Source organism: Cavia porcellus, unplaced genomic scaffold, assembly GCF_034190915.1.
Source record: "Cavia porcellus strain 051 isolate PalLab524CR breed Dunkin Hartley unplaced genomic scaffold, mCavPor4.1 scaffold_33, whole genome shotgun sequence".
Lineage (NCBI taxonomy): Eukaryota > Metazoa > Chordata > Mammalia > Rodentia > Caviidae > Cavia > Cavia porcellus.
In genome coordinates, this window is record NW_026947516.1 from 7,280,131 (window position 1) to 7,297,537 (window position 17,407).

The 17,407-nt window shown below is 40.1% G+C and overlaps 1 long non-coding RNA gene across 1 annotated transcript in view; it reads right to left on the minus strand.

The window, feature by feature from the left end:
* Window positions 1–17,407, minus strand: part of LOC111754799 (uncharacterized) — a 69,792-nt gene that overhangs the window by 25,746 nt on the left and 26,639 nt on the right. Inside the window, exons 2-3 of the long non-coding RNA XR_010045365.1 lie at window positions 12,714–12,839; window positions 11,256–11,542 (exon numbers count right to left, since the gene is read on the minus strand). This is a non-coding gene — a long non-coding RNA (uncharacterized LOC111754799). The remainder of the gene's footprint in view (window positions 1–11,255; window positions 11,543–12,713; window positions 12,840–17,407) is intronic.

The window sequence follows — 17,407 nt, forward strand, 5'->3', positions numbered from 1 at the left end:
CAATACCATGTTGATTTTACTACTGTTGCTTTGTAGTATAACTTCAAGTCAGGGATTGTGATGCCTCCTGCCTTGCCTTTGCTGCTTAGAATTGCCTTTGCTGTTCTAGGTCTCTTCTGGTTCCAGATGAATTTTAGGAGAGATTTCTCTAGATCTATAAGGTATGTTGATGGTATTTTTATTGGGATTTCATTGAATCTGTATAAGAGTTTTGGGAGAATGGCCATTTTCTTTCTTCTCTATTTCTATTGGGTCTGAAGTGATTTCACCTTTTTCATTTCTTATTGCATGAATTTGAGCTTTTTCTTTCCTTTTTAAAATAAAGTTGGCTAGGGGCTTATCGATTTCATTTATTCTTTCAAAGAACCAACTCTTTGATTCGTTGATTCTTTGGATTGTTTTCTTAGTCTCTATTGCATTGATTTCTGCTCTGATTTTTATAATTTGCTCTCTTCTTTTGGCTTTGGGCTTGACTTGCTCTTCTTTTTCTAGCTGTTATTTATTTGTATTCGTTCTGTTTTCCTGATGTGGGAACTCAGTGCAATAAATTTTCCTCTGAGGACGGCTTTCATTGCATCCCACAGATTCCGGTAAGTTGTATCTGCATTTTCATTTTCTACAGGTATTGTTTAATTTCTTATTTAATTTCTTCTGTGACCCACTGATCACTCACGAGTGTGTTATTCAGTTTCCATGTGTTTGTGGGATTTTTGCAGTATCTTTTATCATTAATTTCTAATTTCAGAGCACTATGATTGGATAACATGCAAGGGATGATTTCAACTCTTTTGCATTTGTTTAAATATGTTCTGTGAGCTAATATATGGTCTATATTAGAGAATGATCCATGTACTGCTGAGAAGAATGTGTATTCTGATGTTATTGGGTGGAACATTCTGTATATGTCTATCAAATCCATTTGCTTGTAGGTGTGATTCAGTTCTGTTATTTCTTCGCTCATGTTCTATCTGGTTGATCTATCCCTTGGTGTCAATGGCGTATTAAGGTCTCCTGTTACAGTTGTGTTTCTGATAATTTGAGGTTTCATTTCTGTTAATAGTTGTTTTATATAACTGGGTGCTCCAGAGTTTGGTGCATATATATTTAAGATAGTTATCTCTTCCTCTTGGAGTTTTCCCCTTACGAGTATGTAGTGACCTTCTTTGTCCTTTTTGGACATTGTTGGTTTAAAGTTCATGTTGTCTGCAAACAGAATGGCTACTCCTGCCTTTTTTGGATTCCTGCTGCATGAAGTATTGTTTTCCATCCTCTGACTTTCAGTCTGTGAGTATCCTTCTGGGTTAGATGAGTTTCCTGTAAACAGCACATGGTTGGATTTTGTTTCTTGATCCATTCTGCTAGTCTGTTTCTTTTGATTGGTGCATTGAGACCATTTACATTAATGGTTATTACTGTTAAATGCTGGTTTATTGTTGACATGTTATCTCTCTGCTGTTGCATCTTTATCTTTCTGTTCAGTTTAATTATCTGCTTTGCTTAGTGATTTTTTCCTTTGTGTATCTAAACGGTCTCTCAATATTTTTTGCCAGGTTGGCTTGGTGTTCATGAAGTTCTTCAGCTGTTCTTTGTCATGGAAGTATCTTATTTCACCATCAATTTTGAATGATAGTTTTGCAGGATACATCAGTCTAGGTTGGAAATCGTTTTGCTTTAGGATCTGGAATACTTCACTCCATGCTCTTCTTGACTTTATTGTTTGTGATGAGAAGTCTGCTGTGATTCTGATAGGTTTTCCTTTATAAGTGATCTGTCTTTTCTCTCTGACAGCTTTTAATAATCTATTCTTGTGTTGGATTTCTGGGATGGTGATTATTATATGCCTGGGTGTAGTTTTATTTTGGTTATGACTATTTGGAATTCTATATGCTTCACTGATCCTGATGTCAGTTTCTGATCTCATGCTTGGGAAATTTTCAGCTATTACTTCTCTAAATATCCTCTTGATATCCTTTATGTTGTCCCCTTCTTTTTCATTAATCCGTATCATTCTTATGTTATTTTTCTTTGAATCCTCTTGCAGTTGTTGAATTGTTGTTTCCTGATCCCTTGTTATTTTTAAAAGATCTTTCCTTTCCTGTTCACTAGCTGCAATCCTGTCTTCAAAGTCTGAAATTCTATCTTCACTTTCATTGAGGCAGTTTTTACAACTTTCAGTGGAGTTTTTTCATTTCCTGTATATCTCTATGCATCTGCATTATGTATTCTGTTTGTTTCTTATATTGCTTATCGAGGGATTCTATCTTTTTGTTTAGTTCCTCCATTTTTTTAACTGTGTTTTCTTTAGATATGTTCAGAATCTCTTTCATTTCTTTTATCATTTCTTCTTTTACCTGGGAGATTATTTCAAATTTGAATTCCTTTAAAGCTTCCTGAAGATTCTTGTTAATTTCAGTAGCTATTATGTCTGATATTTGAGATGAATGGCATATATTTTCTTCTATATACATTGCTCCTAGAGTTTCTTGAGATGGGCTGGAGACTTGAGGTTGTAATTTGGTCTTTCATTTTGTCATTTTCCTGTATTTCTGTGTTTCAGAAATTTGAAAGCTTCCTCATGGTCTATTTGAAATCTTCTTCTCCGTTCGCAGCTCCTGAGACTCTGGCACCCAGTTATCCCAAGCCCCTAGGCCTGTAGAACCAATAGAACTCCATAGTTCCAGATAAGCTGGGCTTCAGGGACACTGTGCGCCCCCCTGCTTGTTGGAAGCTCCACAGTTCTCCAAGCACAGCCGGAATGGAGAGGCGGATGTAGATCTCTCAAACCCACTTATCCACTTCACTGTACCCAGAAGCCTGGAGGGTCACAAATAGTCTGGGCTTTGGGCAGAGTGCACTGAGCACTTACTGCAGGCCATGAGGCCTCTGGAACCTGCAAGGCTCCCCTGCTTGCTGAGATATCCACAGTCCTCCAGATACACAGGGAGGCGGATGCAGGTGCCCCAGATCCGCCCAGCCCTTCCTCTGCACACAGATGGTGAGGTTCAGGAGTCCCAAAATCTCAATTTATTTTTCATCCCTATTATTCTTAAACATAAACTGGAGAAGAATGTTATAAGAAACTAAAGAGGAAGGAAGACAAAAAGGAAGGAGGCTGAGAGAGAAGGCAGGAGGAAGGAAAGAGGAGCCTGGTGGGCAGGTAGAAAGGACAAATTGATGAGGAAAAACTCAAACCTCTAATATTTTTAAACAGCAGGAAAACTATGAATAAGCGATTTAAATTACTATAAGTATGCAAACTGCTCAACCCCTTGAGGGATTAAAATTAAAAACTGACAGGCTATAAAAATGTTATTTTTAAACTATCAACTTAATACAGAGAAGATAGATATACATGTAGAAATTCACACATGGGAATAATTTTTTAAACTATTTAAGGGAACAGATTATATAACGCAAGATGTAATGAACAGATACTCTGAAGAAGAGACACTAACAAACCCAGTGCTAATTCTATAGCATTATGATATAAAGTCTAGCAATACTATTATTCACTGTTCAGAGTGATGCTAGTCTAGTCTCTTAAGTTCAATTTCAGCATACGTGAAGATAAGGGAAGCTACTACGAAGACAATGAGAGACACTATGATAGTCATTGTCTTCCCCAATGTCAGATCTTGAAGACCTAAAAAGCATTCATCATCCTGTAATTATTTGATTAGTTCTATAACATATAGTATTTATTCAATGTGTGTGAGGAGGGGGGCAACTATTTGGAAGAAAACTAGAGACACTTAGAGAGACTGTGAAGATCTCCAGTGGACCTGCTTTGAAATCTGTATTTCTTTAAATTGTTTCTTTTTGAACTGTCTTGTTCTGTTTTGATATGTTTAATCTTACCCCCTTTAAGATAAAAAAACAAGTGTGCAGGACTGATAACCATATTACTAAGTTTTTGTTGGATCACTGAGCAGAACTGTTTGCAGTGTCACTATTTGAATGTCACTTTATATGCTTTAAGTTTGTAACCTGAACAAGTATTTCTAAGATGACAATATGTAATTTATCAACTGGTGATTTCTACTGTTTATTTTTCTGTAATTCTGTATTATTTCTACCCTTTTTTTCCATGCTTTTATTTTGTTTCTTTCTCTTTTTAATTTTTTAAATTTTTTCTTTAATTAAGACAAACATAAGAAATGACTAAATAATTTTTTTTAAAGAATAAGGGGGAGATTGAGATAAAACAGGACATAACAATATAACAATAGAGGTCAAAGCATGACTGTTTCAGCAACCTAGTACTTCACCACCATATAACCTGACTTAATAGTAGTTACCATACTGTCTGTCTTTTTCCTTGAAATACTTGGATAAAACTTCATATACTCTAGCTTCAAATATTTCCATATCAAGAAGCCCAGAATAAAGCCTTTCTAATTAATGAGTGAAAACTTTATAAGGCTTCAAGGCCACCTAATGGGGAATCATGATTACCACATATTTGAATCATTACTTACATTAGGGAAACTATTCGGTATTCACACATGCGAGATTGATTTATTTCACTTATGAGTATGGTCTCAAGCTGCGCCCATTTATTGATAAATATCTCAATGTGATCCTTCTTTATAGCTGAATAATACTCCATTGTATAGAAATACCACAACTTTTTTATCCATTCCTCAGTTGATGGACACTTGGGTTGTTTCCAAGATCTGGCGATTACAAATTGTGCTGCTATAAACATAGGTGCACATATATCACTGTGGTATGATGCTTTCAGTTCTTCTGGGAATATGCCTAGAAGTGGAATAGCTGAAATAAATGGGATTTCCAGTCCCAACTTTTTGAGAAATCTCCAGACATAAACTATCAATTTGGCAAAGGCAGAAACAGACACTCTTGCCCCATACTCACAAAAACGCAAATGTGGACGGAGTTTGGGGAAGTTCTTTGAGAATGACCACGAAGAATCTCAACATGTGTGCACTCATGGAATCAGAGGGTTCCCATTTTTAGCAATTTATCCTATGACTATGCTGAGAAACACACACCCATCCCCTCCTCAGGATAGTCATACATGGCTTAGAAAATCGGTGGAGAGCTGAGACTTCTGGTAAGTCAATTACCAGATATGACATAATGCAGCCTTTATATTCTTGATTTCACCATGTAGAAAAACTGTGTGGCATGATTTTCATGCAGAAAAGGGAAAAGCCAGCACTATATAATGGCAACATGATTATAAAACTATTTTTTTAAAAAAAACTATACATGTATGAATATAGGTATGCATGTTTTCAGTACAGACACTTGTCATCAAGCATCTAAATGACTGACAGGAAACATGCCATGACTCTGTTTCTCTTTAGTTTGCGAACATCTGGACCATCTGTAGATTTTCTAATTCTTCATGCTATATGTTCTTGTTTTTATCAAAAGTTTTCCTTGTTTTCATAATCAGAAGAGCGACTGTAGTGTACCATTTAGTCATATTGTATTTCCGAAGACAGAGGAGGGCATTATCACTGTGACATTTAAGAAGCTCCACAAACATGGTAATTTGTACTAATGGGAATAAAAAGAAAATTGAACCCTGGCTTACAGTTGGCCTGGAGAGACTCTATTTTAGACAACTTCATTTTAGTGAGCACTAATCTCTGTGCAGCTGGTCCTTGTCACATAGTCAGAAGAAAGAAATAATGATAAGGTTCTCTTTTTAGACAAATTCTCTGAGTTCCCTTATTCTTTGGGCACACAGTAAAGGCCTACTAAATACTTGCAGAGAAATGAATTAACTGCAGATTTCCCATCTTGTCAGTTTCTCTGTTGGGTAAGAAAGTCTGGTTGACGCTGAAAAGTACACCACAGACCCAAACGCTTGGAGCTGGCATACTCTTGGGATCTTTATCAATAGTTTGATTTCCTTAGCTGGAATCAGAACAAAAGGAGCACCCAGGTTTCTGGTGATTATGGGGGAAATCAAGAAAAATAGATCCAGGGGAAATTCAAGAAAAGTAGAACCAGTCATGACCGCAGGGGCTCCTTTCATCCGGGTACTCTGACATGCATTTATCTAGATGTGAATTTAAGATTATGTCTCTAACCTCTTCCCTGTCATTTCATTATATTGTAGGTGTCCTATGTCTCTGAAACTCATCCACCAGGGATGGGAAGCACTGAAGTCAATCTTCAGAGACCAATGCATAAAACCCTCACCACAGTCCTTCAAAGACAGTGACAGTGCCAGTAATACCATAACCAAGCATCATGGTGTACTGGCAATTCTTGGATGGATCATGATGGGGAACGGAGGGGGTTCAGAGAAGAAACTTCTTCCCACAGCACAACCAGGAGAGTGGAGATGAAGGTGAATCTTTACCAGAATGAAAAGCATTCTGATTCGTCACAGTAGGTGTTATGATGATGCATGTAACAGCAACAAAATATGACAATAAAAATGCCTGTAGATGACAGACAGTCTGAGGAACAAAATCCCACAGAACTGGTTTGACTCCTTATGTTGACAGTATTCTTGAAGAAAAGCCTTTGGTATTGGTGCAGATAACTTCAGCATAAACACTGCTGCCTCTTGAACACTTGTGTCATGGAAACTACAAGGATACAGAAGAAGTATCTGTCTATCCATTCATTGACCTATCATTTATTTACCTGCTTATCCATCTATTCTGTCCTAAGTGCACATCAGTCAGTCATCTGTCCATCTGTGCCTCTCTTTCTCATCTATCTACTGATCTATACTCTTTCACTCTGCCTATTCACTCATCCACCTAACCACTTATCCATGTATTTCCTCAACTGACATTACCAATTTATCATCTATTATTTTTGTATCTACTTACTCATCTATCCTATCTGTCCACCCAATCATACAATTGCCCATCTGTCCACCCAACTATCCATCTACCTATTCCCCTACGTACCTAATCCCATCTACCCTATCTATTTATCTATCTATCTATTTATCTACCTACTTATGTATCTATCTGTACACTCTTTGATCTATCTACCTCCTTATCTACTTCCTCATAGCTCAACCTGGCCACACCCTTCCTTCTGTCAAAAGATGGCACAGAGTTGGAGATTTGCTGCCCTTTCCCAGGATAAACTGTCTTTGCCTTTCTTTCCTTCTTCTCTCTCCCGTTCTCTCCCACTCTCTCTCTCTGTCTGTCTCTCTGTCTCTGTCTGTCTCTCTATGTCCGTCTGTCTTTGTCTCTCTCAGTCTCTCTGTCTCTCTCTGTCTCTGTCTCTGTCTGTCTCTGTCTTTGTCTATCTCTCTCTGTCTCTCTGTCTGTCTCTCTGTCTGTCTCTCTGTCTCTCTCTGTCTCTGTGTCTGTCTCTGTCTCTCTCTGTCTCTGTCTGACTCTGTCTCTGTCTCTCTCGCTTTATGTCTCTGTCTCTCTCTGTCTCTGTCTCTCTCTGTGTCTCTTTGTCCCTGTCTCTCTCTGTCTGTCTCTCTGTCTGTCTCTCTCTGTCTCTCTGTCTCTGTCTCTCTCTCAGTCTCTCTCTGCCTCTGTCTCTGTCTCTCTCTGTCTGTCTGTCTCTGTCTCTATCTCTCTCAGTCTTTCTCTCTCACTCTCTGTCTCTCTGTCTCTGTCTCTCTCAGTCTCTCTCTCTCTCTGTCTGTCTCTCTGTCTCTGTCTCTGTCTGTCTCTCTCTCTCTCTCTCTCTCTCTCTCTCTCTCTCTCTGTCTCTCTGTCTCTCTCTCCATCCCCAATATTCCATCCCAGGCAACACCTCAAAGACATACAGGAAACTTTATTTCTTCCCTCTCACCTTCCTTCCTTCCTCCCTCCTCCTCCAGTCTGCCCATGTCCCTCCCTCCCTTCTTTCCTTCTGCCAACAGTTACAGGTACTTGTGTGTGTACATGCTCAGGAAAATACATCTATATACCACCTTTCTCTACATCAGTCCACCACAGAAAACTAAGGCACATATTTGCATGTGTGTCATAATGGATTTTCTTTTGTTGATTGGGTGTTTGGTTAGTTGTGCTGGGGATCAAATTCAGAATTATAGAATAGTAGGCAGGTGCTCTATCACTGAGCTCTATTCCCTCAGTACTTGTGATGTTTTATACAAAGTTGCATAAATTATATTTCCGTTCCTGCGCCCAATACTTTAGCATAGGACTCCTAGACTTTTTGGTAAATATATTACCAGTGTAACCACTGTAAAATGAACATAGATTCAGTAAACTCCCACAGAGTCCCCACATAATTACTCAAGCTGTTCTTTTTTCAACCTAGGATCCAGTCAAGATTAGGGTACAGTTGTTCTATTTCTTAAATCTTTTCAAATCTGAAAGAATCCTGCATCATTTCAGGATCTTTTTTTTTTCTTCTACCTTTCATGACATTGATTCTTCTAGAAGAATCCTGCACAGTTGTTTTTACATAATGCTCTGTGTTAGGGATATGTATGATATTTCCTAGGATAAGATTCAAACTGAACAAAATAACAGGCACTATGTAGATTTTCTGTATCGCTCCTACAACCTCACAGCAAGTACAAGGGCACAAGACACCTTGATAGTAACAGTAGTTGCTCTATTTTTCTCTTGCTATTTGCCTGCTTTTCCCCCTTCATCTTTCATTTTTCTGAGACACAACCACACAATAACTTTATTTATTTATTTATTTATTTATTTATTTATTTATTTAACCTTTCTTGAGACAGGGTCTCACGTTCAGGCTTGCCTCAAACTCATGGCAATCCTCCTGTCTCAGCCTCCCCATTACTGGGATTACAGGCATGCACTACCATGTCTGGCTATTAACCTTTTTTGTTTTTATTGGTACCAGGGATTGAACTCACAACTGACTGCTTACAAGGCAGGCGCTTATGCGGCTGAGCTAAATCCCCAGCCCCCTGGCTATTAACCTTAAGTTTTGTACTTGGGATCAATATATTGAAACTAAAATGTTCCTCTCCATGGGGATTTGCTCCATCCAGTAACCTTATAGAAGTTTATTTTTATATGGAGCTATGAAAAGATTAAAAAAACCACAATTGCCTTAGGATATTTAAGGCTAATAAGCCAAGAGAGTCCTGACAGATTTCTCCAAATAAAATGGCATCTTAGAAAAATGACATTTTCTTTTGTTTTCTAATAAAGATATCTGTTAATATCATTAAGCTCTGTGCTGGGGGTTTAGCTCAGCGGCATAAGCACCTGCCTTGAAAGCAGGCAGTCATTAGTTTGATCCCAGGTACTGATAAAAAAGAAAAAAACAAAACAAAACAAAATATCATTAAGCTCTTTTCTTTTGAAGGGGAATAAATTAGGGTATCCAGACACCAGATAAGAGAGTTTTCTTCATTACCCCCAAACTCTTCTTCCACTTAGGGGAGGAAAGAGTTTAATATGCTGAATTCTGAGATGTTTAGACATTACAGTACCCTCAGGAGGACGGCTTTATGTTGCAGAAACATAATGGATATTGTTATTAGGTATTTAGGAACAGATATTTCAGTTCCCACTGAAAGACTCCCACTTTTTATCAGAAAATTAAGAAAAAATAATGAATGCAGAGTACATTTATCATGAATTAATCATGAGCCTTTGCAGACACCTACTTTTAATTAGCTACTCGGTCTATCAATTTTTTTTTTTTAGCACTGTTCTAGCTGGGTTGAAAGACTATCAATCTCCAATAGGAATAAATGGCCAAAAAAATTACTTAAAACATTTCCCTGCTACATGTACAGTTGTTTTCCAGATGGCTACAAATAAAACTATTTAGCAGGTGTTGAAGGCTGGAAGACAGAAGTATAATGAAACCTAGCTCCGGCATTATCAAAGACTTTGGAACCACAAATTGGTCTTGAAGGCAGCTGAAAAGTTTGTTTCCAACACTAAGCAAAGGAACACAGGCACTCTTTAAAGGACAAATTATGGAAATCAGAACGGCGTATGAATTTGCAAAGCCACTCAGTGTCAATAGGGGGTACAAGCTATGGTTTTAGGTCTGCATGGAAAAGATTCTTCTTGGAAAAGGACTGTCTGCCAAGAGCTTTAAATTTAACAGAAGACAAAAACAAAACAAAACCTGAAAAGGTCATTGTTTTTGTGTCTTTTTTCCTCTTTAGTTCTCATTCTAACCCCAGTGACTATGGCAGGGAGAAGGAGACTAAGTCAGCTCCACAGCGTGGAGAGCAGGCTTGCCCCCCTTTAGCCCTCCTGACGCTTGGGGTTTGCTGGTGCTGCCAATGCATAGAGGTGGCATAGTACCTTCCCTCCCCTCCACCCATTCTGAGCCATAGTCTGATGATCAGAAAGGTTTCCAGGTCACGCCAGATTCTGTGCAGAGAGCAGAAGCCATCCTGGGGCAGGAAGAGCTATGATACATCTAGATGTAACCTCCTACTCCAAAGCTGTGTTTAGTTATTAAAACCAGCCTTAAGCCTGAGTCTCTGGCTTATTTCACTTAACATTGCTATGGCCTCAAGGTATAGCCATTTGCCTACAAGCAAGTCAAATTTTATCCTGTCATTCCAGCACTTGGGAGGCTGAGGCAGGAGGATTACTGTGAGTTTGAGACCAGCCTGGGCTGCAAAGTGAGCTCAAGGCCAGCCTGAACTGCATAGCAAGACCCTGTCTCTAAATGACCAAAAAACAAAACAAACAAAAAAAAAAACCCTGAAATTTGTCCTTTGTCCTTCTCTATGGAAGAGTAGCAATCCATTGTGTATAAACACCAAATTTGCTTCAAAGATTCATCTGCTGATAGCCAAAGAGGCGACTTCCAAGGTTTAGCTGTCGTGAATTGTGCCGTTATCAGTGTAAATACACATGGACCACTGTTATACAATGTCTTTAACTCTTTGGCGGAAAATATGCGGAAGGGAAATGGCTGGATCACATGACTGGCTTTAGCTTTTTGAAGAATCTCCATACTGGTCTCCATGGTGGCTGCACTCACGTACATTTCCATCAATAGCACAGAAGGTTTCAGACAGTTTCAGATGTAAATGTCTCATGGATTCTCATAATGAGAAAACCACAGTATAATTAAAGAGCAAAATAAAAAGACAACTTAAAGGAAGTAGGGGGATGGTTCTTTGTCCAAGGGATAGGGATCAAGAGATATGAAGGGAGGGAAAGAGATGAGACAAGAAATTAAGATGTGTTACGTGCAGGCACCAACTTCACACAAGGGATATAAACACCCAGTACAGCAAACATGCACTCATAAATTTAAAAATGGGATTTCCTTACTTTCTAGAATGGTCCTAGGGAATGGTCACCGTTATTGATCAGCATCTTTACCTGAGAAGCCAACTGAGGAGCGGAAAGTGGAAACAGCTTCCTGATAGCCCAGAAGTGGAAGTGGAGAGCTGGATCCCACATGGCAAGGTGGCATGCATGAATGGTGTCGTCTTCCAGAGCCTCTGAGTGTGGATCTGAACCAAGCATCTCCTGTGAGCCCACTTCCTGTCCTCTTCGTTGCGCCTGTTGGGGCCACTCTGAATGGCCACAGCTGCCTCCCTCTACGTCACAATGGCATGACGTCATAATGACACGACTTCATAGGATCAGGCTCCGTCCTAGAAAAGCTGTAGGCACAAGGATTCTGGTCAGGAGACTTTTGTTCATCTTTCTATGTGTGCTTTTTAAATGTTAAGTGCTGGGGATGAACCCCAGAGTCCCCTAGCTTTAGCCTGGGCTCTACTCCTGAGCTCCACATTGAGGGCCCCAGGGGTGCTGGAAACTTCTCAAAGGATGAGCAGACACCACACATATCTACTTTCACCAGAAGAGGAACTCTTTCTGCAAGTGAGCTAGCTGGCTCTGTTGCTGAGGCATTGATGGGTTGCAGCAGAAAAGCAGTAGATGGAACCCACTGGTGACATGAGCATTTCCTCTGCATCCCAACTGTGCTGCTTTCTTCCAACAAAACTCCCTCAAAGGCGCATGAGATCCATTGATCACTTCTCAAGACTTCCTATACGCTGTATCATTTAGATTTGGATCTGGAATGTTTCTCCTGATATTCCTGTACTCAAAGATTGACCTCCCTCACAACGGGGTTCAGAACTGCAGGGGGAGGGGAGATGACTGGATCACCAGGGATATGGTCTCATCAATGTGATGATGGATTCGTAACTTAATGGGCTACTGGGAAAAGGTGTCAACTTTAGCAGCTGGGTCTAAATGGAGATTGTACGTCACTGGGAACATGTCCTGGAAGGGCAAATGTCCTACCTGGCTCCATCCTCTTTTTATTTTTGCTTCTTAGTCACCCCAAGGAAACCAGTTCAGTTCTACTGCAAGATGTCCTGCTTCAAAACACTGTAGGCACATAGCCATGGACTGTACCCTCTGAAGCTGTGAACCAAAAGAAACCTTTCCTCTTTTAAATGTATACATGCTCAGGTATTTTGTAACAGCGATAGAAACCTAACAAACATGCCATCTGCTTCCATTTATCACACTGTGGCCATTCTTCCCAGAAGACCTCTGTATACCCTGTCTCTTACAAACTGGCATTGTTCCAACAGCACTTCCCTTTGGCAAATGGGATCTTTCACTGGAAAGTTCTTTGGGCAAAAGGGACAGAGAGGATAGTTCCACATGTTCATGTCTGTAATCATCAGAACATTATAGAACTCCAGTTGCAAGGCCACCGTTCAATGCAAAAATCACAACTCAGGTTCCAGGTGAGTGAAACATTTTCCTAAAGAGCCACGCTACATCCAAAGCACAACCCCACAAATGGACACTTACCCTGACGTCAGTTTAATACAACTGCCAGCAGTTATCCTGATGTGGGCCTTCTGTGATAGGGATCACTATGTGCAGATGTAGAAAGGAAGCTCTCAGCAGATGAGCACCAGAGGGGACAGGCTCACCCTGTGAATTCATGCAAAAGGAGAAGAGTTGGATGGTGGAGAACCACATGAAGATGGACTTGTATGAGAAGAGCTCTTTCTTACACTGGGAGATTCCCCTTCAGAAATTGCTTCTTTCCACTGTACTTAACTCAGATAATTAAGTCTCTGCTGGCTATCTCAAGACTCTGAGAAGCTCTCATAAAGGTTCCATATGAATCAGATTTTCCCATTGTTAAGTATCATATCATAGGATCATTTTTCCCTTGAGCTCCCCCCTCTCTTTTTCATTGGACTTTTATTTGCACGATGCCTTGTTTCCTTGTCTTTGTGTCCTGTATCTGCATATATTACCAACTATATTATGTAGATTTTTTTCCAACCAACCAGCATTTTGGTTTCCCTTTGGCCATGCTGCTGATGGAACCCAGAGCCTCCTGTGCTAAGGGAATACTGATCCCTGGCCTACATCACAGCCTCCGACAGGTTCAAAAAGCACAAGTACAGGCCCACAGCTCATTCGTTACACACATCAAGCTCTCAAACATTTGGGGGACTGGATTACCCCCAGGCCCACCAGCATGCTAACCAAGTGTTCTACTACTAAGCTTCATTCCAGCTCCAATAGCCACCTTCTGAATAGACTTGGGGTCACAGTTATGGCTCACCTCTTGTTTTTGTATCAGTCAACACTGTTTCATGTTCAAACATTTAAAAAAGAGTATCTTTGATGCATGCAAAAAAACATTTCAGTGTCTATGAACGAAGCCTAATTGCACAAAATCATATGTATTTACCTTCATTTGACGCGTGGATAGTTTTGGGGTCGCCAAGTCAAAACCAAGTAGACTGTGAAACACGTCCCTTGGCCCCCAAAACCCGCAAATTATTTACGTTTTCCCCTTTGGAGAAAGAGTTGTCTGACCTGTGACATACAGAACCCTACATACGAATTGAAGGTGAGTTCAGAAGAAAGCCAAAGAGATACAGTTCAACTTATGGAAGACATTTCTGTTTCAGTTGCTGACATTCAGATCACAAACTAGTATCTGTCTTTCACAATTCACTAACATACAAACCTACTATTTGCGTTTTAAAATGTGAACCGTAATCCTACTTGGTAAAACATATCCAGGAGAAAACCATGATGTCTGCATAGATTTTTGTAAATGGAGCTCTTGCTTTATTGAAGTTAAGTTTCAAGGTACCGGGGATTTGGCTCACTTGCCTATGCGCTTGCCTGAAAGTAACTTTCCAGCAGTAATTTCTGAGGTTCAGTCATTATCCCGGAAATGCTATCTCCCGCTCCCCAGAGATGACATTTGAAACTGTTAATTAATCAATCTTGAAGCATGGCTTTTCATGTTAGAGCCTCGTACACATGGAACCCTGTACAGTTGACCTTGCTCCTGACCCTCTCTCTGTAGGAATGACAGTACCCCTGGGGGAGGTCGCTTCTTTTCTCTCCATCACCCTGAAATGCCTTGGAAAGTCATGGATGGTACGGGGGCCATGGATCTGATCTGAGCCACCAAGTGCTTACATCAAGGCAGGTACAGATCATTGTATTCAATTCTTTTGCCCACGCTTTGGATTGGCAGAGACTGAAAGACATCAGCTTGACTCTCAGCGAGCTACCCACCACCAAGGAATGAAGAGAAAGAGAAAAGTTGAAACATATCGCAGTGTGATCACTGTTGAGAGTCTGCGTTTACCGAACAGCACAGTGGCAAAGTCTAATGTCCCATGCTAGGAGGACATTATTTTTCATCTTTTATTTTACTTGTTTGCAGGACACAATATATACACTCCTTGCATGAAGTTCATGCATGCATATAACATACCTTAACTTTTTCTCCATCCCCTTCCCCTTCTTCCACCTCTTAATCCCCAACCACTTTGAGAAAGTCCCATTTCCTTTCTTCCTGTTATCCTTGATTTTGCTTTTTAGTTACATTTTGGGTTTCTCATTACGGAAAACCATGTGATAATTAAGCTGTGTGCCTGATATGTTTCATTTAACATCCTGCTCTCAAGGTGAGTCCATTTGCCTACAAATGATTGATACTGATCGTTCTTTATGGCAGGATAGGATGCCATTGGGTATGAATACCACATTTTCTTTATTCACATCTGCTGATAGGCTGTTTCCAAGATCTAGCTAATATGAATTGTGATGTTATTCACATGGGCGTGCAAGCACTACTTAACTATAACAATACAGTAACTTTAACTCTTTTAGAAAATACTTAGAAGGGGAATGGCCAGGTCAAGTGGAATTTATTGTTTGAGGGTTTTTTTCTTTATCTCCATTGTGATCTCCGTGGTTGTACTAATTACATTAATTTATCAAGTAATTTACTAATTTTTCTCACAGCCTTGCCAGCATTCGAAAACAGGATCTGAGAGGTCCTCATCCAAGGGCAATATTGCCCCTTGGGGACAAATATTTCTGGTGTCACCTCTGGGCAAGCTCTAATAGCAGCCTGTGAGTGGGTAGATGTCAGGGATATTGCTATGATGCACAGGAGTCCTGGACAGACACAAACCAGCCCAGCCCCCATGCCTGACAATGTGACATCTCTTCCCAAATGCCCATGATACAAAAGTTAATAATTCTGCATCAGACCAGTGATCCAATTCATATCCATGAAGAGACCCAGCACACACACTTGGACATGAGGTGGGTGGCAGGTTACTGCATCTGTTTTATTGGACAATCGCAGATAGCAAACGTTCATGCTGGTTGCTCTGTGACTTTAACACATTATATTTAATTTAAATAAAAATTAATAACCCTAATTATTGTCTCATCCATGTGACTGAAGAATACCAAGATGTTAACTCTTTTCTATTAGGAGGAACTTCCATTTGAATGTATTTATGACCTCCAAAATAACAACTTACTGGGCCAGGGATGTAGCTCAAAGGCACAGTGCCTGCCTAGCAAGCATGCTTCCATGAGTTTGATTCCCAGTACCAAAAACATTTAAAAATTAAAAGCAAAAATAAAAATAACCACTATTTGGGACAGGGATGTAGCTCAGCGGCATAGCGCCTGCCTGGCAAATGTGGGGCATGAGTTTGATTCCTGGTACCAATAAATAAATAAATAAATAAATAAATAAATAAATAAATAAACACAATTTTCCAATCTCCTTTCCAGAGCCTGTTTGTCTATTATCTTCATTTGCTTGGTCACATTTTTCAGTCTCCACCATTTTCTCGTTCCCTTCTCTAAATAAGGTTGCAGGTGTACATCATCACTGAAGAAGATAATGACCTAAGGGTAGTGTTGGAATCTCCTGGCCTTTGTCCAGTATTCCAGGATGCAAAGACCTCTGAGGATCACACGACCTTTGCAATTTCCATTTTGTTTAACTGGCCAACCAAAGCCAACCTGAGTCAGGCCTTAGCCACCAGCTCTACCAACTGTTAACTCAGTAGCCACGTGTTCCTTTTTAGCACATCAACGTGCACAAAAGGAACAAGTTGTATCTCTACTGAATTCTCTTTTCATTCTTCCCTACAGAACACAGTTTAGGGAATATTTTCACAGTACCTATATTGTATGGGCCATTTTAAGTCATTGAGAACTGATTCAAGTCATACAGGAGGAAAGTCTAAGTAGGTTTCATGTAAACATTATGCCTGGGATTTTGGTATCCAAGACAGGGAGAATCCACGAACCAAACCACAAAAAGAGATATGGAGGGAACATTGTATTGTGTTGCTTTTTGTGTGTATGACTTTAAATCCAAATATACTTGGAAAATGTGAAAATGGAAAGGTAACAACATCCCATGAGTAACTGCCTAAAGAAGGGAAAACAAATTCATGGGCAAGAGCCCAGAATGCATAGTTAGTGACTACAGATGTAGCCAATGGTACAGGAAGACAGGAAGGAAACAGAAAGATAACAGGTTGAATGTATTTCCAACAGGTTGAACTGTTGTGAAACAGCCAATAATCCTGGTTTGTCTAGAACTGATGAGTTCCAGTTTCCAAGCTGGGATAGCCCCAGGCATATGGGATGAGTTGGACCCCCTATTTATTCGTGAAAGATTCCAGAATATTCCATGGAGAACCTGCATCCCAGAATATTCCATGGAGAACCTGCATTCCAGAATATTCATGGAGAACTTGCATTCCAGAATATTCCATGGAGAACCTGCATTCCAGAATATTCCATGTAGAACCTGCATTCCAGAATATTCCATGTAGAATCTGCACGGAGAACATCCCTAGTGGATGCTGTGGCGTGAGCAAGACCTACGCTGAGTTAAGTTATTGTCCCCTCCACCTCGCTTCCGGTCACATTCATGGCTGGCTAGCAGACAGCCACATATCTCCCTGGACAGTGTCTTTTGGCCAAGGACAGTAGCCTCTCCTAAAGTGGAATTATCTTTCCTATTGGGCAGCCTAAAGACAAGGGATAATCATAAAAGTTACATCTCTCTTTCCTCAAAAAGGGACAGAGGGACTTTCCTGGCTTTAGAGTTTCCTTGGAAATGGCCATTTGGTCAGTGTGCGACCATTGGTGGCAATTAAACTACTGCCTTGGCTCGTTCTTCTTACTCTACTCCTCTA